The 27,938-nt window shown below is 40.6% G+C and overlaps 1 protein-coding gene and 1 long non-coding RNA gene across 2 annotated transcripts in view; one reads left to right on the top strand and one right to left on the bottom strand.

Annotated features, from left to right (window-relative positions):
* The window catches only part of LOC134162099 (potassium voltage-gated channel subfamily KQT member 1-like), a 473,656-nt gene that overhangs the window by 43,246 nt on the left and 402,472 nt on the right, over positions 1–27,938 (bottom strand). The gene's annotated exons all lie outside the window — the stretch shown is intronic.
* Positions 115–27,753, top strand: LOC134162034 (uncharacterized). The gene is made up of 3 exons (XR_009964169.1): positions 115–723; positions 26,691–26,769; positions 27,582–27,753. It is a non-coding gene; the product is annotated as an uncharacterized LOC134162034 (long non-coding RNA).

The following is a 27,938-nucleotide window of genomic DNA, read 5'->3' as shown; positions in this document are numbered from 1 at the left end:
TAAAACACATTATTACACCTCTGCAGACTACTGAGTTTTATAAGCCAGCCTCATGGTATAGCCTATGATCTCACAGAAACAAAGTCTAAGGGTATATGTAGGAACACAAAGGCAAAAGAAGATAGGCTGTAGTCTCAGCAGCTACTTGTGCTGGCAGGAGCAAGTATCTGCCTAAAAGCAAAACCAGGAAAACATCCATTTGATATACTTTCCAAAATGCAGCTTGATTCAGTCAAGGTTCTTTTCATGCTCGGCTCCTTTGTTTTAGACCTACTACTGCTTGTTTTTCGAATTGACTATTTGCTGCAGGAATTTTGTTTTAATTTAACAGGCAGCTGGAGCTTATTAAACACGATTTTCCGTGGTAGTATTTTATATCAGTACTTGATAATGGGACACCTGTAAACACCCTCTATAACAAGCACCTTTAGGCACCCATGGAATCCGCCTGCTGCAGTTAGCCTGGCAGGGATGCTGGGTAACAACAGCACAGCAGCTTAAGCCCAAACTTTCTTCAATGCATTTTCCTCCTGCTTTCTAATCTCTCCTGACAATGTTGAAAGTTATTACTTAGCTGCATAAAGAAAACCATCTGTCAATTATTTACCTGCTTGCATGTGGGATCAGGTACCCAGAAGCTGTTACTGCAAGCCAAGGCAAATTCCCAGCTTCCAAGAAAGCAGAAATCCAATTGCAGTCATCTGATTCAACTGTCTATCTGGGGTAAGTCAATAAAAATCTGTTCTCTGTCAGAGAACAACTGAGATTCCTCCAAATACCATTTCTGACATCCAAGTCACGGCTGAGTAGCCCTTAAACTTCTTTTGAGAGCTCTTGGAAAATAAGATTTCTAGCAGCTGTAAGTAAGTATTTAAGTGCACGTCTTGCTGAGTAGATGTATGGAGATCTCTCATGTTCCTCCATGAAGTGCATCCTCATGTTGTGTAACAGAAATACTAACGTCTGAGCTCCAGCCAGCATCCTGTCATAAGTTACAAAATTTACAGCTTTTCCAGTTTTCCTGACATAAATACTGGACTCCTCAGAAGCACTTGTCTGCTGAAGTCTGGTCCTGTCATAGTCACTGTGGGTTTTATAATAATGTCAGTGGAAGTAGAGTATGAATAAAGAGCTTTGCCTATGTGTGTCTTTACTAGAATGCTCATTCCCCACCCCCAATCCTGCAAATTACAGGAAATTATACCAAAAGGTTTTTTGAGACTGTTTAGAAAGAGCACTGGGAAAAAAGCCACTTTTGAAGAAACTTGTGCTTTCCTCTCTCAAGACCTGTAGGCTGACTTTTGCTAATGTTACTTTAGGTTAGGTATTTTTTGCTATGGTTGGTAGATTCAGTTGAGGTCTGTGAATTCTTATTGGCCTCCCTGGAGACTGAAAAGAGAAAACCAGTACTTGTTTTAAGCTTGTGTGCTTGAATTTGCTGTAGCATAGTCTTCAGTGGATACTGTCCCCCCTGGTTTCACAGAATTGGAAAAAGACGACTAAGCGCCAATGTTTTAGAATACCCTTGCTTAAAATTAAAAGATACCTTTTGATAAAGTCAGAAGTCTGGCTCATGTTTTAATGATTTCATTTTTGATTTCTTTTTTTCCACTGGTAAGTTCCGGGAAGAGGCCAGCAGTCCTAAAACAGTTGTCTGGGTGGGGTTTTCTGACACCCTTGGATCCAAGCTGGGTAAATCTGGTCAGCTTGGTGGGGGTGCCTCCCCTGAGGCTCACTAAAACAAAAAAGCCTAATTCCCAATGAATTTATGCTGTATATTATCAACAATATTGCCAGCAGTGGCAAGGGTTAAAACATTTGCTAATAGATAATTCCCAGCATGTTACTCACTTCCCTGCACAAGGACTGAAAGCTTCAGAAATATATTTTTCCTTCAACACCCCAAAACTGGATGGATTAATAGAACTGTTTTCTTGAATTACTTGCAAATCATTGCAGTTATAACTTGAACTTCCAGAAATAATGTGCTAAAGTTTTCATAGAAGATAAACTTGGATTACATCTGCTGTAAATAGTCAGCATTCATGTAGTAGTGTGCCAGCTACTGGAATAACTGTGCTGGCCTTAACTTTGCAGATGATCTTTTATTTGTGGATGCTCCACCTTTTCAAGAATAAAAAGAATAAACCCCCATCCCCACACTTAGTGTTTGTCACAGTGAGGTCAGTACTGAGCATTTCTGGAAATCCCAGACAATCGAAGCTGAAATGCTTATTGTGCTGGCTGGATAGCAAAAATGTGGAACCTATAGAAGCAAGAAGCAAAATGGCCAGCTTAAGGCAGCATTATCAGCAGCTGCTTTTCAGTTTTAAATAGAAAGTGCTTTTTAAGGAAGTCAGTTGGGAATACTCCTACAACTAAAAGAGCCCATAACAGCATGATGATGATGATGACTAACTAAATGGAGATGGAGGAGGAGAGTTCAACGGTTCCCAAAGGAGTTGCCATATTTCTTTCCAGGATTTCTTGGACAGAAGTATAGAATCATAGTAAGGTTTGGGTTAGAAAGGACCTCAAGACTATCCAGTTCAAACCCCCTGCCATGGGCAGAGACACCTCACACTAGGCCATGTCACGCAAGGCTCTGTCCAACCGAGCCTTGACCACTGCCAGGGACGGAGCATTTACCACTTCTTTGGGCAACATGTTCCAGTGCCTCACACCCTAGGTATATGTCTGAGCTGTTTGTGATGCCTTCATAATAAGTACAGTTCTTGTGAGACCTAGTATTCATGCACTGCTCCAGTGTTCTGGTGTGTTCAATGGGTCCAGCACACCTCAGGCTCAGTAATACCAGCGCCTGTACCCATAACACAGGGCTAAACCCTGGTACCTGGTTATATGTACTGTTTACATTGCTACCATGGTGCTGGTTCTCTCTGGGCCAACTCTGCCCTCCCAGACAATATGTGGGTATGGAAATCCTTCTCTGTGTTGGAAGGTAAAAAAAAGGATGGGTGAGAACTGTGCTGAGCCCACTGGCATAAGTGCGGGAGAACTAGCCCTATCCTATTTTGTTTCATATTAAAAATATGACCCCTGTGTACAGCCTGTAGGGCTGATCCAGGCTGCCTTTTGGTGCTCTACAGAGGGGCTGTCAGAGATGTGCAGTGGCGACTGTTCTAGACAGTGGTACAAAATCTTCAGATTTTGCTGGGACAGAAACAGAAAATCAGAATAATTTACATAAAGGATATTTCAGGATTTACAACTGCCTTTTGGCAGTTTTGTTGACAATTTTGCCACATCCTGTGTTGCTCTTGCATACAAGATACTGCAGTCAATTCAGCAATGAAGAAATCACTGTTTTGCTAACAGTGAAGCAAGGCCTCCTTAACAGTTCACAGTCCAAGGGTGCATAGACCCAACCATAGCTGCTAGTGAGATCTAAATCTTCCTCGTCTCTTAAACCACTTCTCCCATTCAGGATGCATTTTATCTAAACCCATTTTGTTTGTCAGTTTATGATTTCTTTTTCAAAATACTTGATTTTTACCTGCAGTGGGAGCAGCTTGACAGCACAGACGACTACTGTCAGGGGCACACATGCTGCAAATGCCATTAGAGGTAAGTCAGCCTTTCAAAGACATTTCTAAAATATCATCTCCACAGCTTGTGTGGCCATTTGTTAAAAACAAATGGCATGTGGGGAGTCTGGAAACCAGGAGCAGCCATTAGGTGAATCTAAAATATGTGTCATCTGTTTAGTGTTGTATCCCCTTACGCACTGTCTCTTCTCAGAAGGCTAGTCCCTTGAGACTTGTGAGATCAGAGGGAAATGGGAGACCCATCTGCAACCTACTGATTAGCCAGTCATCAACAGATTATCTCATACAAAGGGATGAGAGTAATGGGCTGAGTCCAGCTAAGTGCATATATGGTAGTGAAAGCATCAGTGCCACAAAGATGGGAAAGACCAGATGATGTGACTCCTGGGGAGGGCACGTTTAAACAGACAGAAAAAGAAGGGTGGGATTGTTGGGTGAGTCACTCCAGAATACTTGGCACTGATACCAAATCAAAGGGTTCAGCCTGGTCTTGCGGTTTCCTTTCTTTCTGGGCATGGATCTCCGCAAGCCGGAGGAGCTGGGGGGTGTACAGTATTTGCAACCACTTTATTTTCTCTGGGCTAAAAATACTCTGCAAACTTCGGTTTTATTTTCCATTCCTAACAGCTGAGCCCTAGTCAGGAGGGAATGAATGTGTTATCCTACTGTGAAAACATCTAAACAGGTGGAAAGGACAAGGGAGGGTAGAAAGAGAGGGTGGGGAGTCTGCGTTTAGGCAGAAGTTCTGTTTCCTTTCTAAAAACAGAGTGAAGGACCTGTAGGTTATTTTAAAACTAAAACTTCCATGCCCATTTTCATCTATTTGCTATGTGAAAGAGCCTTGTGCTGGGAGACATCAGGAAGAAAATGGTTATGGAGACATTGTCAGAGGAAAGAGGAAATTGTGGCACTGTGCTTCTGTTTCAGTCAGACCCAAGCATTCTGCCAGTAAACTTCATTTTTCACCTATAAGTTCTGTTATGCCAGCTGGAGTCTCTCATTCAGCTTTACCAAAGTTCTTTCTTTCCTCTACTTCTGAGAAAGCTCTTTATAAAAGCTACCCTAGTTCTGAGACAGCTTTGTTGAAGCACCTCAGTGCTGACCGGTGGTGCTGTTTCTGCAGCCACCCCTGCTCCTCAGCACAGACAAAGCTATCAAATAGACTTAATTGTGCTAAATGTTATGTTTTCCATTTTTCAGTATGGAAATTTTTTCCATTGAGAAGCATGATCCTGTCTGGTAAGACTCTCTTCATCCAAATCCTGTCTGGATTGCAAGTAAGTCTGCAAAGACAAGGGCTAATGCACTAATCCATTCTGGTACTGTATGTCTTTATAGAAACCTTTCTTAGAAAAGGAAAATACAAATAGGGGTCCAGACTCATACTATACAGAATGTAATCAATAAAGTTATTTGAAGTTTTACACAAAAGCTCTCACACAGATCATTAAGGCAGAAACTTTAATCCACTGAGGTTTAGAAAGGAGGAATTTCTTAAGTAGCACCTGAGATTATTTTTTTCTCTCCAGGTCCATGGGGTTTTGTGGATTGTAAATCCTGCCAAAACACTTTTTCAAATAAATATTGGCGAGGAAAAATAAAAAGAGGAGCAAAGGGAAGCCAAGCTGAAATCTGATAAACAGAACCAAGATACCAGCCCTTTCAGGGATATTGCCCCAAATTCTCCCGCAGCTGATAGAAATTAGTAAATAATCATAAACAGTGGAGAGGAAAAATGGTGCTGGTGGGAAGAGCAAAACCATGCTGTTCTCACCTTTCCTGCACCTTTTGGGCAGGTTTTGAATTCCCTTAGACATGCATTTTATCATTTGTATTCTTTCTGCTTATCATCTAAAAAAGGGCTAGCTACACATCTCACCTGCCTTTTCTGAGCGACAGACTGGGGCTGTGTGAGCACTAGATTTGCCTGTCCAACATCAGTTTTCTATTTTTCAGTAAAAGCAGCTGGGCTAGATGAAGGCCAATGGGTCAAGCACAAAAGGACAGGCACTCTTCCTCTGGCAAGCAAGCAGAGGCTAGAGTGTGCTTGTATGGGTGCCGAGTCTCTGCATGGCCGTCAGTTGGAGTGCACTGGAGGCAGCTCTATGGGTCTGCTATCAAATTAGTAACACAGATAAGTGATGTCTTTGCTGACCAGCCCTGCCTCAAGGCTGTGCTTGTGCAGCCCTGCAGACATAGGAACAGGTAAGGCACGATCCCCACAAATTCCTACATGTGCTTTCCAGTGCCTTGTATGAGGATGGCTTGGAAGGGCATCCTAGAAGTGGGTACCAGGCTGAGGTAGTTCAGTGACTATCACTGGTGTACAGCTGTCTGACAAAATGGTCATGGCCAAGGAGTTTGGCCACAGAAGAGACTTTCCTAGGTGACAATTCACCTGATAAGAAAGATGAGTTGTCCTGGTTAACTGTGATTCCTTCCACATCTTTTGAAGTATGCATGAGATTCACAAAGAAGCAGAGGGATTGTGGGGCCCTTATGAAAAATAGCACTGGGACCAGACGCTGCTTTTGTGACCATGGTTATCATTTGTGTGCTCTCTTTGGTCCAAAACAGAGATGGGACTGAGAGGTGCACTAGCATGAATGAAAAGGCACATCTGGCCTATATACTGAGCTTGTATATACCCAGACTGTTGCACATATCAACTATGCATTTATTGCATTTAATTTATTTGTAATAATGTTAACATCAGAGTGTGTGCTCATTTAAGTTATCTGTATCATGCCTATCTGTAGGTCTGGTGGAACTATGATGTATGGTCCTCGCTCTCCACCAGAAGATCTGTGGCATCTACAGTGGAAACTTAGATATCCTGCTGTTGTAGGTCAATGTTTTCAAACTGCTTGATGAGGCTGGGTGTGTGATCTACAGCCATTAACAAACAACTTTAAGGCTTATTAATTTTATGTGAGGCTAAGCTAATTTCAGAACTGCCAAAGGTCCATTACGGTTAGGAATGGCTGATTTAGGCTTGCTGGTGGTGCCGTATCTGCTTGAGAGTAAGGGAGAACTTATGTGAGAGTTTCTGAGAGATTGCTTTTGATTTGTGTAAGACACTGGGGAAAAAGCAGGTTGGTAAGTGAGTGTTTCTGCCTTCAGCAGGTAAATGGAGATTGTTATAATTCATTCAGACTCCACAAGAGAGTAGTTTCACTAATGGTCATTAAAATGGATTCAGAATAAGATCAAGAAAAAGTACAGGCAGAACATCTGTTTGGTTGTGTCAACTCATCACCAGCAGAAATATTTTGACTTCATCCTGATTACAAATACTCACACTTAAATATTGAAAATACTGTGATGTGGGGGCAGATGAGAATTAGAAGTCAAGGAAATGCAGCATGGTCAAAGCCTGGTATAACTAGTCATTAAGAGACAAAGCAGAAGCAAGCGGCTGAGGGAGCAGAATGGAAAAAGACGATTGGAGAAAGAAAACGTGAGGAGGGAAAAAAATATTTGGTTGCCTGACTGCTGGTTTCAAAGTTAAAGAGAAATGATGAAATCAAAGCACCCACTAATTGTAACTATTCAATCTAACTTAGTTTGCTAATGCTGCAAAACCACTGGTTCACTTTTATCTAAAATTGAAAAAGCGTAATTCAAAGCCTGTTCAAAGAGAATAATGAGATAGCCTGGAAGACCATTACCTAAAAACAAGTTACAATTATATGTTATCTGTGTAGACTAGAGTTTTTATTAGCTTGCATTTGCCCTCCAGGGCATCAGACAAAGGCCATCTATTTGTTAGGCTTTGGAGAAGAGCTAAAATCAAGCTGTTTTGAACAGGGTTGAAAGCAGGACTCCCATATCACTCTCTGGGATTTCCTAGAGAGATGTAAGCATGCGTGACTTATGCAGTGACTTTCCCCTGTGCACGTACTGCACCAGTGATTTGCAAATGCAATGCTAGACTTTTCTGGAGTTTGTAGATGTCCCTGTGTGGGCTGTAGCAGTAGCTCTGATTTGGCTGTAAGACTTACAGTCTTATCCTACACAAATGGCCAAGATTGCCTTTGTTCAGCTGAGCAAGATTTCTGGACAGAAAAACTGGAATCAGACACGGGGGGAGCAGGAGGGGGTTAACTGTACCTCCTGTGTATTAAATACCACTTGCTCTCCTGTGCCGGTGGCTGCCTGATAATCTTGTCTGAGTTGCATATATAATTGCTGTCAGAGTACTTTATGGCTTGTGTAGAGGCAGTGTAAGTACATTAAATCCAAGGAAGTTCATAATGCGTTGGACTGTTGAAAGTTGCTAATTCTTATTTTGCCCATCATAAGCCCAGTCCTCTCTCTGCAGCTGTGATTTAGTAACAGGGTGCTGTTTTGCAGTCTCAGATTACTAAGTCTTTGAGTACAAAATTAATTCCTTTCATAACTCAGTTAAAATTAATGGACTGATTGATACTGATGATTCAATGTTATTCTGTTCAACTGTTTTTGCAAAGACATTAAAATGTGTCATGGTATGTTTGTTTGTATGCTGTGGAGCACAAATGAAAGAGTTGATTGAATTGTTTTATGAAAAGAAAAGGATAATAGTATCTTGACTGTCAGGACTCTTTTTTATCCTTATTGTCTGTGATTCTTTACAGCCTTTACTGGATTTAGTGGACTTTGATTTAGACACTTACTAATTCATCTTCAAATCTTTATGCAAATGACAATGGCAAGTTCACTAAGTGTGTGAATTCTTTAATCTTCTGGGAAAATTTTAAGTTTACATTGTAAATCAAAGACCTAACGGTAAGTTCTGAGGCTACTTCTGTCAACCCTATAAAATGACCATTTATCAACCGTTTGATGTGTTTCCTTGTCAAACTGTTAATATGAGGAAAAGTTGTGTGTGATGCTGTGTTAATGTTAGGTAGCCACTAGCAACCAGTGATTTTTAATAAACACATTATAAACTGAAAAACCATGTCTAGTAAAGGATGATGGCTAAAGACTAAAGGAAAGGATATGGGGAGATGGAAAAACTGTTACTTCAATGTCTAATGCTAACAGATCACATGTGAAAAAGAAGTTCAAGGTTCCCTTTTTTTAAGCTGTTTAGGACAAGTAGTGCTGCAGGGTGGAGCAAAGGAGACGTAAATCTCTCTGCATGCTCTGTAAGACTTGAAGAGAGCTCTGGAAGGAGCTCACTGCAAAAAACGTTTTCAGAAAAAAAGGTGGAGAGGTAACTGCTGTAGTCTGGATTCAGATCCAGACAAAGCTCAAGGTCTGTAGTTAATAAAGGTAACTCCTCTGGCAGAGCTTTGCAGGTGACATGGAATGGTGTTGCCAACCTGTCACCATTCTTAGCTGAAATCTTGTATGCTCTGACACATGTGATGGAATGAATGTTTCTTCCACTCAATTGCTGCTTCTTTGAATGTATCAAGCCACAGTCTCTGGGTGAATTTTGCTCATTATTATTACAAATGATTGCATTTCCTGTGCCAGTCACTGCAAACCTGCCTGAACAGACACAAGTGCCTGTGGATTAACAGCCAGAACCTGGATCCCAAAATAACCCTCAAAAGGCCGCATGATGGTAAGTGCTGCGTCATTTTGAAACATTCCCAAGCAATGACTGTTATTTTTCTCTCCTAAAAATCACTAAAAGCTCTGAGGAGAAACACAAATAACAGGGATGAAAGCCTAATCTTTGTCAGAGTTCCAGACACTGACTGTATTGTAGTTTCAGCATGGGCATGTGGCTGACATAAAACCAAGGAGGCAAATAAAATGGCAGTGCTCAGTGCAGTTGTACAAAACTGGGATTTAACCCTTTTTCACCCTAACCAGTTGCAGCCTGGAGTGAATAGTGACCATGTATTTTGTAAAGGAGGAGTTGTCTCTGTTTTTGTTTTTGTTTTAAAAAGAGCATTCAGATCAGCTGAGTTTGAGCCAATACTGAAACCAGAGCTGCCAAATTTATCATTGACCATAAGATTTGTATGGGGCCAAAGGAGGTTGGTACAGAGAGATTAGAAGCAGATTATCAGCATGCTTTTAGCTTCATCTGTTTCTAGAAGCAAATAATTAGCCTCAGACACAACCTTAGCTTTATATAAGATTTTACATATAAATTATTGGTGTGAAAAGACTGATAAAAATTATAGGAACTGTTATTTCTGCCAGAAGAAATTAATTCCCAGAATAATGCATTTCAATCAATGTGAGTACTTTAGCAGTCCTAGATTTTTGCAGGAAAAGTCCATTTCAAGAAACTCAGTTAGTTCCTTATTTCAAATCCTAGGTGTAACCTGACTGAAGAAAAAGGGGAAAAAGAAAGCAGTTCTGATGTCAGAAACTGGCTCATTTCAAAGCTTCCGGAGCTTTGTTACGAAACTGAGAAATTGCTGGTAATGGCTTTCTTTTTTTTTAGGAGTTGGGTTGATTCACCCTGGTTTCTGAATTGCACATGGCCCAGATCCCCTGATTGCCTCCCATCATGAGTGCTGCGTAGCTGAAGCTTAGCTTTCCCACTGAGATTGTCACCCAGGGAAATAAGTGCAACGCAGTTGAGAAATGGAATTTGTTTGTGCTAGTGTCATGTGTGGTCCTAAATGCGGGTTGCTCATTACTTTGGCAATGAAGGGAATGCCCATGGTTTGTCAGCAATATCCAGGTTTCCTTATGATCTTCTTGACAGCCTGGATATCTGATGTCACCTCTCTCAGCTTAAACAGCCTTGTGGAAAGCATTATAGGGTTCTTCGCAACCCTGGAGAAAAAGAGCTCTGATTTTAAACTGCTGGGTTTACACGTTTTTTCAAAGCAATGAAGATTCAAATTGTTTCTTTATGCACTGTTCTTTTATGCTGCTTTGAAAGCCTCAGTTATAGAAATTAAGGACCTTTCTGGAGAGTAGGAACAAGTCCTTTTTCATGTTTGAAAACTTATGAGCATTTAGTGGAAAAAGGTTTAAGAAAAATTATTGGCCCATATCTCATCATAGGCAAAGTGGTAAAGGCAAATGAGAAATGAAAGTCTGTACACTGGGCCAGACATTACGGATGATTTTTATAGGACAAAACTTTATGTTGCTGGTGCTCTTAGACTGAATAAGAAAACAGGCTTATCTACATGATGGTCTTTTTTGCCAAACTTGAAAGCTGCTGTGTCCAGCCTCTTCCTCTCCTGGGAAAATATCTTGCCTATGCCTCTATCACTCTTAAGTTTTCTTCTGCTTCCCTATTTGGGATGATCTGGTAAACTCTACAGCATCAGATGAAGACAAAGCCTTAGGAGGCCAGACCAGAAGCTAAGACCAAGGTCTCCAGTACATCATCTCTGATCTTCTCTTTTGTTAGGGAGAGCTGAAATCACCTTAAATGACAGACCTTGCTGCAGGGGTAGGACTGGTAGATGTGCATGGAAAGACCTTTGCTGCAGGACATGCACAAGCAGGCCTTTTCATTTCTGACAGTATAGTTCCCTGTCCCACTGGCAGTCAGGTGACTTATGATTTATATACTGCATCTTTCCAAGGCAGTTTTAAACCCAGAAGTTATAGGTTCAGTTGTTACCAAGAAATCCAAAACAACACCGTACTGAAAATGGACATTCTTCTCAATAAAATGCAGGTTACAATCCCAACTTTCTACAAGTAGTTTGATAAATAAGAGGCTGCATTTTTTTTCACAAGGATGTCTTGATTTCTCTACTTAGTGCCACCATGACTCTACTTCAGGGAAGATAATAGTTACATGCTTGTTGAGGTGAGATAAGAGTGAATGCATCAGCCCCACTTTTGCAAGCTCCTGCTCAAATGGTGAGAGCTAAGCTCGCTGCCTCACAGCACCCTAAAGAGAGAGGGCAACTGGTGTAAGCTGCATGGATGTTGAGTGTGGCTTCCCCAAGGAGTGAAAATAAAACTGCGTTTCTTAGTTATGGTAAAAATGTTTACAAATCTGTGCCTGAGTGGGGGGAAAAAGAAAAATTGACACAAATGGGGTCTGGCGTATGCCAAATATATGAGCTGTTCTAAAAGTACGATGTGTCATGGGCTCATTATTCATCAATGCTTCATCACACTGAGTTGATGGTGGCATTAAAACCAGAGAAAAAAAGACGTCATTTACATGAAAAGCTGGAGACACTCCCTCCACTCTTTGATTCCTTCAGTAAGCTGGAAGGAGGTTTGTGTGCGCATGAGAAAGTGTGCTATACAATGCCGGCCTTTATTCTCTTCTTGAATTACTCATACTGTGCAGTATGTAGCAAAAAAAAAAAAAAAAAAAAGAGAAAAAAATGTTTGGGGCTTCTTTTGCTCTTAAGAAATAACAGTGAAACACTGAAGCAAAGCTGCAATGCAAGCAAATGCACTGGTCACTTCTGGAGTTTATTTTTGGAGTGGGGTTTTTGAATGCTAGTATCTCTTTCTGTGCTTCATGCTGAAGTTGTTACTTTCCTATGTACACAGGACAAGCCAAATTCCTTCCCCAGCCCCCTAAGTCCTGACCTTGACAAAGAAATGACTGTTGTCCCACTGCACAAGGTTCTGCAGGCTGTTAAGCAACTGAGGTGGAAAGCACCAGTCAGCCGAAGGGAGCTGGTGCTGGGGAAGGAGCTGGAAATTTGGACTTGTGTCATTGCAGGGGACTGGGGCAAGGTGGAAAGAAAGCTCTGCATAGCAAACCAAATCTCACTGCAATGCAAGTGTCTAGCAGAGGACTTGAAAGGCCAATAGCTGACCTCCTCCCTAGGTTTGTAATTTTGTAAACTTTCAGGGTTTTTACTTCTGACAGAAAAGGGCATATTTTAAAACCCCAGCCACCACGCAGAACAAGGAAGAATGTAGGAGATCGGAATTCAGTGTCTCTGGAACAGGGCTATCACACTGCTGCCTCCCAGCTGGGGGACCACAAAGAGGGGCATGAGACCTGCTGGAAGGACACAGAAGACAAACGCGCGCCTGCGCATTTACATCTGCTGACGTCCACCCTAAAGAATTTGGATGGGTGTGTTTTGACTGAGTCGTCTGGCCATCAGCAAAGGCTTTAAGATTATTTGATCACTCATTTTGGAAGCTATTTATTTTTTCAAAGTTAATTTCCTAATATAGGCAAAATAGCAACTCTTTTTTTCTGCATTTTTTGGGCAGAGGGGAAAGTCAGCTTTTGCTACCTATGGAATTATCCATCTAAGGTTTCTTCAAGCCCATGCTGCAGTCCGACGTAACACAATAGACTGGAGTGGCTCCAGAGGAGTTTGTTTAGTCCCATATATAATTATTACCTTGTAAACAGGATGCACCTTTAAGTTATAATTTAAATATGATAAATGGGCCAAACCCAAGAGTTTTATTATCCCAGGACACAGTTATTAGCAATTTAACAGGAAACACCTGCAAGTTACTGTTATAATTAGAGATGGCTGAAAAATGGAGAAATCATTTGGTGGAAAAAGAAATAGAATTCTTGAAGTTGTTTTCATTCTGAAAGGTTCAAATATACCCATTTGGGCAGAATTTTATTCATCTTTTTTTTATTGAAGATGTTGTAATATTCTCATTTGTGGAGAACCATTACACTTTTCCACTAAGCACCAGCTTTTAGATAGAATACCAAAGGAAAATTTAAAGCCGCGCAAATTTAACGTCTCATCAAAACAATGGTCAGAGATTTTGTTTAATGAAAAATGTAACAGTTTGGGCAAATTTCTGGTCAACAATTTTTGTTCCCAAAATGAAGAATATTTTCAATTTAAATAAGAAAATATCAAGGTTTCCTGATTATTATTTTTTTACCAGAAAATGTCTAACTTCATTCTTTCTGCCCAAATCTTTTCAGCCCATGAGCTGTGGTGGTGGCAGATGATCTTCCAGGAGGATTACTGCCTCCTGCCCCCAGCACTGCCTCTCAACCAGGAGTTACAGTCTCCTTCACTATGCAGGCTGTGCTGTTTTTTGACGTGCTGTGATGCACTGTGGCTAAAGTAAACTGCATTAGGAAAGGTCTACTGCTTAAACATTACAGGCACAGATCCTCAGCCTTCATCACCGCAGCCTGACTGTCACCCTAAGTGCTCATAGCGGACTTGGCTTCAAAACTCTGTCCTCGCTCCAAGCCTCATTCACACTCCCTGGTTTGGAAACTGCTCTATGTCCTGTCAATCAGTTTCATCCCTCATTTTGAACACTGTCTAGAGTGGGAAGTTTCAGGTGAGGCAAGGGTGAGGAGAGAGCATACAGTTTTTGCAAGGGGCAGGGGCAAAAGAGCCATTACATGGCTTGGGAGCTGGGACTCAGACAGTAAGGAAAGTGGTCTCAGCTGTTGGAGGCATGAATTTTACTGTAGAAGGTTTTGGGATAGGCACAGTGCCTTGGTGAAAGGTCAAGAAGTATCTATCATCAGTGTAGTCACTATCTTAGGGGGCTTTCCCAGTAACTCAGGGTTGACATAATTTCATTTCAGATAGTTCTTGGTTTTTACTTAATGGTTTTGAAACTATTTATTGTTTTACTTGATGTACTATGACCAGTATCATGAGAGCTGAAATAGGCTATTTTATTTTAAAATCACAAAAGGCATAGAGATTAATTATTCTCTTTTCCAGATTAAAATGTCTACTGTGTATGCTGTTCGACAGGAGGGCATGATATGCATTGTCTCAATGCCCATTTTAAAAGTTGCTGCTGTGTTCATGTGACGTTGTCAGAAGTTTGTCAGATGTATGACCACAAATATGCATGCATCGAATAACAACATTAGTCTAAACCTTATGGGGATGAAATGAAACACTTAATGGAAATAGTTTCCCAATCTTTGAAATAAGGTTGCATTAGATTAACGGAGCATTACTACATTAATTAAGATTGATAATGCATAACTCTTTCAATGAACAGACCATCAATCAGAATAGATTACAGCAGATGTAAACAGTTTACTTCTGACTTTTTAGGGATATAGTATTTACCACTGCAAATTTTGAATTTAATAATACTTTTCTTTTGGTAGGAAAATGGCCCATAGTTGGTGAGCAGTTTCATGAAAAATCTTTAAAAATAATGGGACATGTCTGTAAGGGATACTTTTGTAAGTTTGTGAGTCTCAATAGACAGAAACCTAGGTCATTTAAATATGAGACCAGGGCTATCAAGTCAGTAGGAAGCTCTACAAATGTTAACTGATGTACACTGTCTATTCAATATCCCTAGACCAGATTAGGAAGAGTGTATTTTATAAACACACTTTTAATGTAAAGTGTGTTACACTAATTTAAAGCAGGATGTTGTTTGGACAAAAACACTTCTCCTTTTTGTGACACTAACAGAAAGACAAAGACCAGAAAGCCAAGCTGACTGGAAACTGTGGTAAGCAAAAGTGAAATTGAGTTATCTACATCCTTTACTTCTGTTCATATTTAACTTCTTATTTCCCTTTAAATTTGGATTTGCCTTCTAAATGTGAAAAGGTGAAATGTCATTACCTGCTCTTGTTATAATTATTGGCTTTTTAATTTTACTACAACTAAATGGTGAATAAGAGAAATGACTTGAGCACATCCTGCTTATCTTTTCTCTGGTACCATCAGACTTTCCCATTGTGCATGCATTAAGTAGGAGAGGACATGACTGAGTAATCAAAATGAGTCACTTTCTATCTTTAGTGAAATAACCCTCTGTTCAACATTCCCCTTTGCCAAGTAGCAGGCAGCAATTGCAAGTAGGTAATTGCACTGCTAACACATGCCAAGGCTCAGATAAGAACCAATCTGGGTACACGCAGCGTATTAACAAATTCTCCAAGCACTGACTCTGCAGAATAAGATTCAGCATTTTCATCCAAGATAATATGCTCTAATTAACCAGTGCACGGTACTTTACACTAAATACAGGGCTTGAATAGAACTTTGGGAATGGGATAATGGAGGCTTATTAGGTTAATAAAGAATCATGTGTTCCAAGGCTGACTTAAAAACACGATTAGACTTCCTTTAAAATAGGCCAAAGTATTTCAGATTTAATCAGTCCCCTGGAGGTTATTGAAATTATGAAATAGGTTTGGCAATTGATAAGTGACATCATTTATGCTGTTTAGAAAATGAAAATGCTCTAAAGAAACCCTAGGAGCTTTGGTGGCTAAAGTGTCAGAGACTGGATGCTTTTTGTCCAGCATTTAGACAGAAAACATTTTATTACAAAAGTGAGAACCACTTTCTGATGCTATGTAAAATTTCTATGGAAGAAGCAAAACTATATGTTATGCCATCTGGCTTCATTAAGATTACTTGTTGCTGTTCCCTGGGAAGACTTCTCCTCTAAGTCTTTGACTTAAATTTAGGAGCCATCCAAAAATACTTCACTGACAATCCTTCCTCAAGAGATTCAGTGTACGTATTGGGATGAAGTTCACTGGCTCACACTAGTTAAGTCTATAAATTCAGTCAGGGGATGCTTTGCCCTTCAGAGGCAGGGGACTTCAGCTACTTTGATGAGTTAATGGTATCAAACAAAATTATTTCAAACCATGGCCCTCATCAAAACTTGGAAATATTACATAACTGTTTCATATAGTTCTGTGGGCCAGGTTTGGATCATCCAGTCTACAACTTTGAGTATCATAACTGGCCCATTATCTGTGAACCACTGCAACAGTGGTCTCCCTGCTGGCCTATTCTTAAGTCTAAGTGGCATCTGATTGGCATCAGTGGGGTGCCTTCACATGGCATCAGATCTTGGGATGCATATATCCAGGCACAGATTTCAAAGTTCTATGCTAGATCTGTAGTACTTCCTGCATGGACACAAACACTTTGAGAACTCAGATCCCTAGAAGGTTGAGAATTTACTTTCTCTCAACAACTTTCAGCAACTTGAAACAGTTGCTGGATGGTTTGAAATTTGACGACACTGTCTGAATCCTTCCTTGAGTCTTTTATTGTAACTGGATGACACAGTAGCACAAGCAACATTAACTGCCTTTTTTAATTTTAATTTTAATTTTTATGTTTTATTTTTATTTTTTCTGAGGTGCTGACTTTTCTTACACATAAACCATGCAATGTATTTGCTATGCCAGCAGTCTGTGCTATGATTCCTGCTGTTTATCAATTCAAATTTTCTTAGCTGATTACATTACAGCTGATGAGCCAAACACCCCAAGGCCTGATCATTAGGCAAAAATCTCACCTGAAATCAAAGTGAGTTACAGCCTAAAGGGTGGGACTGTCCGTCATGAATATTGAAAAAACATCAAAATGCACCACACCATCACGTATGTGTAATCAGAAAAGCCAAAAGCGTTTTAGCCTTTTTAGTGGAAATAATATTTAGAAAGAAACATACTGGAAGGGTGTGAACACATCTGAGGAAAGAGTCTGAAAGTAAAATTTGGCTCATGTGACTAGTTTGGTACATTTACAGGGGATTATTTCTAAGACTGGAGCTGGGAGAATTTAATCTTTCCCCTGCAGATCTTCTCTGACTAATTTGAATTTTCTCACATTTTAAAAAATCAAATATTCATTCAGCTTTTTATTCCCTCCACTTACCACCCATCTCTCTCCATCTCAGTAGAAACTAAGCTCTAGTTGACCCATGAAGAATGCACGAAAGATTAACTCTCAATATCTGTAAATCAAAATATCTTAAAACAGTCCAGCCTGACAAGGACAAATTCTTCTGCTCCTAAACCCCACAGTTATTCAGTGAGTATCACAGTATTTCATTGCTAGCTTCACTAAAAAGTGTTAGGTACATAGGACAAATCCAGACTCGTAGACTGACTCCCACATGCTTTGCACTGAACCCTAATTTCACTGCATATCGTAAAATACAACTATTTATATTGTCAGATCAGTTCCAAAACCCCCAGCTAAGAGATATGCAGAAAATCTGTGCGGAACTGACAGGCAGCACCCCAGTACCAGGTGACTGTTATTTGTGTATCTCTTCTTATCCCATTATGCAACATAGGTCTGAACAAAGCTGTCCTTAGGACAGGCTGTTAGGAAAAGTATTTCCTGAATTATGTACAATTTCTGGAATTATGTTAATAATTTGCAAACCAATAAGAGTTATGTCTAATCATGCAGAGCAAATCTGCTCTATATTGGCTGTACAGAATAATTAAGATAACAAAGACCGTAGTTGTCTTTTGTTTACCTCAAATTACATTAGAATATAATAAGATAAGCAAACAAATCTTGCTTTCATGTTCTGGAAGTCTGTTTCCTGCTTCAATGTGTATGTGCAATAGGAAACAGTAACTTAGGTATGTTTAGAAGGTCAGCTGTCAGCCACTTTGTTCATGTAACAAACAGTTGTGTAACATTTGCCAAGTGTTGGGGTAACTCCACCTGGCTTTTGTGGTTTTACAAGGCACCAGAAAACATGAAGAAATACCACTGAGAGAAGGCACTGACCTTGCTCCACTTCTTAGGCGAAAAACCATTAGGTTTCTGCAGCCAAGTCACGTGTATTAATAATAAAGGCAGGGTTTGTTGTTTTTTCTGTTTGTTTGTTTGGGGGTTTTTTGTTTGTTTTGGTTTTTTTTTCTTTATCGTTAATATGCTCAGTCATAGCATCATATAATCACAGAATGGTTTGGGTTGGAAGGGACCTTACAGATCATCTGGTTCTAAAACCCCTGCCATGGGCAGGGACACCTTCCTCTAGAACCAAGTTGTTCAAAGCCCCATCCAAGACCAAATGCTTCTTTACATACATTCTCTGGGTTGCCTCCTTAGGTCCCTGTGTTTTGCAGGGGACACTCAGGAGGGACTAAGACCTTCATGTTGATCAGACCAATGGAGTGAGGCCAGTTCTGCTCAGTCAGGCTATATCTCAGGCCTGACCTCCATAAGCTGCTAGGAGCCCTGATCCGTTGCTACTCAAATTCTACCTGTTCAAGGCACCCAAAAGGCCCTGGAAGTCTGTTCTAGCCTCAAAATGGTCAATGTGCCACTTATTTGTCAAAAGAAGGAAACCCCAAAAGGAGGAATTTATCTTCTTCAGTGAGCTAAACACAGTTTCAGCCTGAATCCTCTCATGGTTGAGTGCATGTAACTCAACGCACATTTCTCCCATGGGACACTGGTCCCTTTCCCTTTGAGAAAATCAGGCACATTGTCAAGATAGGAGAGGCCAGGTGAACTGATGAAAATGAAGTTGTGGGTACCCCAGTGATACTGCACTTGTTCACATGCTGTGTCAACAGCTTACGGCTGGATATTGTGCAGGATGACTTGCTTGGGTAACATAGCTCTTGCTCTTTTAGTTGCCTTTCCTACAGCCAGCAAACTCTGCAGGAGAAGTGAAACCCCACCTCAGTGCCAGAAGCAGGACTGCTGAAGAGCTCTAATAAGCAGGAAAGAAAGCAAGCCCTCAGAAGAACATAAATAGATGGGAAGAGGAGGAAAGGTGAAGCAGTCTGGGGCATCAGATCTGGTGGTCAGGCAAACGACACAAGTCACTTCATGCAGGGACTGGGCTCCACGTGCCCAGGGCTGTGCTGTCTCACGATGCTCACAGGTCCTGCCCTGCACCCTGGGCCCCTTCTGCTCAAAGCAGGGGATTGTCCTTGTGTCAGGGACCAAGGGCTGGGAGAGCTCCCACACAGACAACGCTCATGTCAGACTCTCACCACCCCTCCAAACAACAGGCCTGGGTCTGAATTGTGGCAGTTTCAGCTCAAAGAGTCTGATCTTAGTAGGAAAAACGCACTCAAACTTAATGAAGATTTTTCTAGAAGCAAGATGTTACCCTTTTCCTGCCTGTAATTCTTCGTCCTAACTCTTTTCAGCTGCGGCCAAGTCAAACATCCCTAAGATCCGAGATTGCTGCATTCAGCAAAGCCACACACAGCAACTTCTTAAAGATGCAACAAGCCTTTTGCCCCCTCTCTGTTGTGTGGCTACACTCGGGGCCCCCTTTGTTTTTGAAAAGGTTCAGTTCTGCACATCTGGAGCTGTGCAGTGCACCACCAGGAAAGGAATATGCTTACAGCAAGTGTAGGAATAAATATTTACCAGAATTCATCTGTAACAACAGAACAGGAAAACTATTTAAAAACAACAACAGCAATAAAAAAAACAGCCAAGAAATAATTGAGTGGTTAATCCCATTGGCTGGGCTGATCTATTTTTACACTAGGAATAACAAACAGATCTGCAATATATTGTACTTACTATTTTCAATACAGTAGCACTGAGGGCCCTTGTTCAAGAATCAATCTGTCACTGGCGTTGCTCAGTTTTATATCAAAACCTAAAGCATCATTTCTATGTAAATGTCCACAAAATAACTAAGTACTGAGGCTTCACACCCGCTGAAGTGAATTTAAAGGCTCCCACTGAGTTACGTGGGTGTTGGATCAGGCCCCACAGCAACTGCTTTGGTTCAAATACAGCATATTGCTGCAAATATAGGCAAGGTTTAGGTTTGTGTGATGAAGATTATGTTATAAATTTTGTATGGGGAAAATATATATTCTCATTTGCTTTTCAGAACTGCTTTTATCTTCAGGTGTTATGACAATGTTTTACTAGGCTCTAAGCTGACAGTCTATAAGTTAAGGGAGGGGTGAATGCCAGTAATGCCTCTGCCCAGGGACAGACTCGATTGCCTGTTGGGTTGTACTAGGCTCAGGAAGAACAAAGGAGCAATTGCTCCCTGGTTAGACCTATTTTTCTCAAAATTCTTTTCAGAGAAAAAGGGCTTAAGGAAGTGGATACTTCCCAGGAGGGAGAAGAAGAGCCAGGTGTTTGAGTCAGCATTTAAACCTCAGAAGGAGGTTCTGTCTCTCTGCAGAGATAGAAGTCTTAGGGAGGATGGAAGAGGAAAGGGATATACACCTTTAGAGGAAGATCATGCTAAAGATGCAAGAATCTCATTGCAATATTCAAAGGTAGACAATGGAAGCCACGTAAATCTGAGGTGACCTGAAATCTTGAGAAGACACTGGAGTAATACACAAGAAACACTAGCCAAAAATGAGGAAAGAGCAGCAGAGTGTGACTAAAAAGTGTGTCTTAATTTAACCAGATCTATATAGCCTTTATGCTGCTTTTAAGAAAAGAATAATGCATCACAGGCCTTTTGCCTTTTACAAGTTTCAAAGATGATCCTTTTAAAGATGGAGAATATACCTCAAGAAAAGGAAGAGGAGGTGAAATGCAGTACCAGAAGATCAAATGGCTGCGTAGCATGTCTTCTGTTTCCAGCAGTGGCCAGAAGCAGATGTTTATGGGAGAGTATAAAACTGAGGATGTGCAACATTATTCATTTCCTTGTTTGGCCTTCCATTTTGGGTAATCTGCTTTTCAGGGACTTCCTGAGCTGGATGTTCAATATTGACAGTCATGTCCTACCGATAGAGCTTTCCGGCATGAATTCTTTGAACCTATTTCAGTATCACTCTTGTCACTGTCCCATGGCAATGAGCTTTATAAAGTTACTATATGATGCCCAATAAAACACAGAGCTTTCCCCCTGCACCCTAACCTGCTAATGTAATTTTTTGTGCCCCATTGCTTGTGTTGTAAAACTTAAGTCACTAATGGTTAACTGCTGTCTCTCCTGAATTTTGAGACTTCTCCCATATCTCCTCTCAGTCATGTCTTTTAAATTTATGATGCTTGTGTGGTGGAACCACATACACCTTTGCTCATCATTGGTGTCTTTGCTGGGCCTTCTCTAATTCTCCAGTCTCCTGAAATGGGTGGACATCAGACCTGCATAGTGTACTCATGCTTTCAGAAAGGATTGTTTAGCTATTGATGAATCTGGGGATGCTAGAAGCAATCTGATGGCTGAGATGGCAGGACCCGGAGGTTTAGTTTACAGTTGCCTGAGTAGTACATGTAGAAATTTGGAGGAAGCACTTGGAAGTTTCTCAGGTTGAAAACTTCTTTGGCCAGAAAACATTTGCATGGGGACCCTAAAGCTCCTTGATCAAGCTCTAAAACAATATAAAAGGGAGCTCTGCCTGAACAAGCCTAAACCACAAGGATTTGTCTCTACATGGAGATGCTTTGTAGAACAAACTGAGGATGAAAGCTGAAGTCATTCTGAAATCCATGTGCGATCCTGATATACATACAATGTTTCAGGAGGCATTAAAGGCCTCCGCTCCTGTTCTTCATTCCTCTGATTCTGTACCTAAGGGTAGCTGCTAAAGAAAGAGCTAAGGCATATCTAAATCTCTTATGACTTTTCCTGTCTTTTTACTGACTTATTCCATTTAATCTGAAGTTGTGAATTTTGCACAGAACACCAGAAAGAGATGGAATAGATCATCTTCAGACACCTTATATATAGATCATCTTATATATGGTAAATTCTTTTATTTCTCTTTAAGCTCAAATTCTGTTCCCAAGGATGAACAGGTACAATTAAGGCACTTTGAGCCCAAAGTTATTTCTGATTTCTTCAAGTGTCCATGTGAGCTTGAGATAAAAATCACTTAAGAAAAATCATAGCACATACATTTGAAAATCCCAAATTCAATCTTTGCGTGATTGTGGAAAGCCCTATAAGACACAAAATTCTTTAAAAAATAAGGAGGTGATAACTTTCAAATTAGGTATTTAAAAATAATCCACTGGATGTTAAACATTCACGACTTTTTTATTGTTTGGAGCATAGCTATTGATTTAGGTAAAGAAAGCAGACAATCCGAATAATGGGAAGACTGTTCTTCCCCACCCTTTACAGCTCATCCAGTGCCTCAGCCCTGTTTTCATTCAACTCTCTAAATTCTAAACTAAACTGTTGACCGGACACAACGTGGAAAAAATATCTTGAAATAAACAGGCTTCTATATTTATACACATTCCGCTGTGCTTGTGATAAAACTGATCAAGAAGATGAGTGTTTCTGGAAAACAAATAATTCTTCACAAAAATAAAGATTAAAACAAAAGAAAAAGGTGATCCAGTGTTACATCAGTGGTTGAAGGACAGAGGAGAGATGTAGTCTGAATTTTGCTGAAAGGTTTGATAAACTGTGGAAGACCTCTGAAGCATAGGAACCTGGCAGTATCCATCTGATAGTGGCAGAAGAACACAGGATACACAGCAAATGAGCAAAAACTGACATAGCCTGATGAGGCTGGTATCCTTTCCTTGCCACGCTGACATATTAATCTATCCCACTGTCCTCTCCCTTGTACCTCCTACTGCAAGCCACGTCTCAATGAGTTTACCTGTCCTCAGGGGCTATGATGGCATATAATACTTTCTCTGTTGTGCCCAGTTTTAATTACAAGTTTTAATTGAGCATAAGGCTGCTCTGATGAAGGACACAGTCATATTGAGAGTTGGTGAGTAGCAGACCTGGTATTTGTGGCATTTATTTCATTGTAAGTCAGCTACCTGAGACACATCCACATGGGCAGACTAGTTCTCAGGTGTTTATTTTAGTTTGCCATAAAAACAAAGAGAGAAGAGCAGTGGGAACAAAGCTTCATTCATGGTTACCCAGAATTTTGTCAGCATTATACAATTTTTTACTTACTGTTTATCATTTCAGACCAATAGAAAACACTGAGAGAAGGCTTATTACCTACTAAACCTTATCTGAAACAGAAAGTCCTGGCAATATGTGGATTGTCCAAGACAAATTTTACTGGCATAATAGTTAAAATATCCAGATTAAGCCAGCAGACATACTGACGAGGTATAATAAAAGCACTGTAGTTTTAAGGCTGCTGCTGGTATCTTGGCAATTTGATAAATGAGATCCTGTCTCATTTTGTGGAGCAATGTAACCTTACTGACTTCAGCAGCAGTTGCATGAAAAATACTGCACTGCAAGAACTGCCCCAGTGTTAATGGAAAAGAATAATATCCCCAAATTTAAGGTTATGCAACTGTGTGGCAATGTAGATTGCCTAGAAATGGAGAGCACCAAAGAAACATAAAACAGTAGGAGACTAAGTCCATGCAAATGATTTATAAGGGCATTTTTTCCTTAATGAAATGGTGTACCATTAACTGACTGGCTTCTCGCTGTTAGTTAAGTCCTAAATGCAGCCTGGTGTGTTTTAGCGATAGCCAGAAGTGACTTTGCTGAAGTCAACAGAATAACCTCTGTATATCAGTGCTCCATTAGAGTGAAGCAAAGACAGTGTATTTATTTCTGAACAGGAGCAATGGTACTATGGCATGGTACCTTTTACATGTTGCTATAATGGTTCTCTTATGGTTGCTATAATTTTTTGACATGCCAACTGGGGGCTATACATTTGTGATTTAATTTTCCAGCTTCTGGTGTACTGCTTCTTACCTAGAAAGCAAACTAGCATGTTTTCAACATTGAGAACAGCGACTAGTTTTGCCATCTGGGATTGCAGAAAGCACAGCGGTGGAAAAAATAATACTGTGTGTCTAAACGTGGGAAATATAAGAGGCAGTATATGCACACAGAAGCAAATAAGGCACTATTCTATAAACAGCTGTACTTAGCATTGATAATTTGTTAAAAGAGAGAAGATAAAATATGCCAGCTCAAATCCAAATTCCTTTAGAAGTCAGCTGTTTTAGGACCAAGCTCGTGAGTCCCCTCAAGAAAAAAAGGAAAACACCCCTAAACAAAGAAAACGCCGTGAAAACCAGTCTTGGACGCATGTTAAATAATAGCACTGCCTTGAAATAAAAGGGCATTGGGGAGAATTTAGAAAGGTCATCACTCCAAGGGTTTTATTTCCATGGGGTTGCAAACTTTAAGTTTACTTTAACACAAGCTTAAATTGCCTTCAGATTATTTCTCTTAAGGAAAAACATGAGTTAGGAGAGAATGGGAAAGCATAAACAATTTGAATGTCACAGCCTAGTAAATAACAACAAGTAGCAGTCCTAAAGGAATGGCTGCGGATTTCAAGGAGACATGGACTCATGCAGGATGTGAGTTAACTACCGTAGACTTCCCACTATCTTAAAGTGGGCTCCCACTGACGTTATTGGTATCCTGTGGGGAGAGAATAAGACCCATATTTTTAGATTTGTGTACGCTAGCTATTTTCTGGAGTTGTTACAGCACTAGTGTATTTTTAGTGGTTCATTATATTAAGTCGAAGAGCCTTTGCGTTGTGTTGTGTCATACGCAGTATGTGAACTTCCTGAAGCTCATCTGTTCCTTTGATCCTACCAGCCACAATAGCAGCACAGCTGACTCATCAGCCACCCTATTTCTTCCTTATTAGGAGCTCCTCAGGTAGGCAGAAACGTGTCAAATGGGACAGTATAGCCCATATTGACTCTGAGTCTATCATTGACGCGATGTCCACTGCAGATGGGAAGAATCTGAGCAGTATCAGAGATACTGCAGATATTCATGTGTTTGCTCTAATTATCCTAAGCATATTTTGTATACTTTGCAACTATAGTAATGGCACCCTATATTAATGACAAATTTCTTGCAAGATGCAATTATCTGTGCTTATCATGTAGATGGCAAGGCTTATTAGATAAACTGCAAGGCCTGATATACATATAGAATTCGTAATTGAATGTATCTTGACTAATAAGTTGATATACAGAGGTCATATCTAGGTGTTTTTTCTGGTATATGTTTCTAGGAAAGACTGAAGGTCAGTTTTCCTTTGTGAAGTCTCTTTGACTTTCCTGTTATAACTGTTATTCAAAATAACAAAATCTGATGTTCTACTAAATCTGTATTTCTCTTACCGCCTTCCTTTTCATCAGTGAACATTTAATTTGTATTGTCAGTAACACATGCTAGCTGTTAGAAAATCCAAATAAAATTATACAATGCCTCATGACAGACATTCCATTTCCCCACTCCTCACTGCTATACACACAATCCTTCATGACAGCTGTTTAAGATGCATGGCACTGACTCTCTCCACAATGTCACTATCTAATGTGAATTTGCTAGAAAAATAATACAGTATTACTTTTCATTTTGAAAACATGGCAGTAACTAAATTCTTATGTGCAACATTTTGAAAATGGTTATGTAAGTTTAGCTTTATGCATTTCAACAGAATTTGCAAAATACTTTTTTTTTGAGTTAAGAGAATCACACAATGTACTTTAACATATTCTATACTGGCTCTCCTGGCCAATCCCCTCAACACAGGGTACACCAAGGCTTTCAGTAGTTTATGAAGCCACATGACTATTGTCTAAGAGGTATTTTCTTCTTTTTCTTGTCTCTCTGCTATTTTTCCTTGTCTCCCTGCTTTTTTTCCTTGTCTGCATTTCTCACAGGTAGAAGCCTGTGCAGTCTTCCTTCCCTTCCCTTCCCTTCCCTTCCCTTCCCTTCCCTTCCCTTCCCTTCCCTTCCCTTCCCTTCCCTTCCCTTCCCTTCCCTTCCCTTCCCTTCCCTTCCCTTCCCTTCCCTTCCCTTCCCTTCCCTTCCCTTCCCTTCCCTTCCCTTCCCTTCCCTTCCCTTCCCTTCCCTTCCCTTCCCTTCCCTTCCCTTCCCTTCCCTTCCCTTCCCTTCCCTTCCCTTCCCTTCCCTTCCCTTCCTCCCTTCCTTCATTCCATCCCCTCTCTATTTTTGCCTATTTCCCTCTTTACCTCTTTCTTGTGTGTGTGTACATTGCACTGTGAATTTATATTAGTGAAGGAAGAGCTGAAGAAGAGCACTTCTTTATACTTGGAGCAGAAACTGGTGACATCTGAAGTAATGCAACACACTGAACTACAGTGCACAGACAGGAGGGCAGTAAGTTACCCTGGTTCAAAGTATGTTTAAGATAACATTTTGGTTGGCTTGCAACAGCTGTGCTGTAGAAGCTTACAAGCTAAGGAAGGCTGGGCCTCATTAATACTTGGATGGGAGATCTCCAGACAGCACTAAAATTTATTTCAGAAAGTTGCACTAGTGACTTCATATCTGGCACTTTGAATTGGTGCTGTCTCAGTGTTTAGCATGATGATAGGGATAGAATATTTCAAGAGAAAAATAGTTGTATAATCAGCTACTTTGCACAGTCTTTACTTCAGCATAAAAGAAAAGTCAGATCCAGGAGATAAGAGTGTTTTAGCACTAAAAATGCATTGTTGCTAGCTGTAAGTATAGAGGTTTTACTGTAGTGTTCTTGGCCAAGCTTCTGCGTGGGTTCCTTCTGCTCATGAGTGTGATTTCACACAGGGCTTGATTTGATCTAAACTCACATTGCTCCTCCTGTGACAGCAGTGAACCTGCTCTCCTCCACTACTTCCAGTTACATACTCTTTACTCTGGATGAAATGGAACCCTACAACACACAGGGGTAATGCAGAAATGACCAGACAGACCAATGAGGTGTTGCAGCTGTGTGATTTGACGATGCCAGCACAAGGGATGTGGTGGAGATCCAACTGTGGGAGCAAGGTAGGGCTATTCTACTGGGCACTCTCAAACAGTCTCAAGTGACTGCTAAAGCGGTGCCCTGCAATCCCTCACTGGTTTAGTCTTGAGAAGACATTCCAATCGTCCTGTTCCAGGCCTTTCTTTGCAGGGTTATTTCCATGAGCTGTCACATCCCTTCAAAGGACGGCTGCTGAGAGAATGAGTGACAGGGCTTTATTTACCTTCCACACAAAAGGTGCTGCCCTTCCACAAAATAAAAGACCTAAAGTTTTCAACTGCCTTTGTCTCCACAAAATCCAAATCCACCAAGAGTAAGAGCTCTCTTAAAATCTCCTGCAGCCTCTCTAAGGGCACCGCAGGGAGTACTGAGGCCCTGGTCACAATGCGAGCTTTTAGGTTGCCACCTCAGTTTTTCAAAATGTGTCAGGCTCCCTGAATGCTGTGTGATGCACAGGAACTGTCTGTCAAGGGGATTTTTCCTCCTTTGGGTTAATTTCTAGGGGAAAGTCTAAAGTGTCCTAGTCTAATACTTGTCACCACAGCACATGTGTATCTGTGCATATATGTGTCTACATGCATGTATACATAATCATAAACACAAACATGTACACACACAAACTCTTCTGGCAAAAAAGGAGGGATAAGCTGTTAATTACAAAAGCAATTCTATCACTGTATGAAATTTAAAACTTAGTGTTTTACTCAGAATATTTTATTATTATATTTGCTCAGCTTCAATAGATGGCAACTTCAATGAAAGGGAGGAAGAAAAACCAGAGCTCTGCACCAGCCAGTGATGGGAATGGAAACATCTCTCTGTTCCATCCAAATGTAATCTCCAGACCAGCCTTCCCTCACACTGCTCTTTCAGGCAGTGATACGTTGGAAAGGATTTCACAGCTTCAACTGTTTTTTCTATGCACAGGAGAGATTCCTGGTCTCAGCTGTGTAAATGTTTTAACTGAGATTCATGCTTGGCTATTCAGGTCATTGCTTTCTCTTCCGGCCCACACAGGCCAAATGAATCTATATAAGCATAAAGTGTCCAAAATCAACACAGTATTTTTCACTTGAACACACCCATGGCAC

Source organism: Pezoporus occidentalis, unplaced genomic scaffold (assembly GCF_034315485.1).
Source record: "Pezoporus occidentalis ecotype Australia unplaced genomic scaffold, CSIRO_AGI_Poc_V1 ctg182, whole genome shotgun sequence".
Taxonomy (NCBI): Eukaryota; Metazoa; Chordata; class Aves; order Psittaciformes; family Psittacidae; genus Pezoporus; species Pezoporus occidentalis.
The sequence above is the reverse complement of the archived record's forward strand: the minus strand, read 5'-3'. Positions and strand labels throughout refer to the sequence as shown.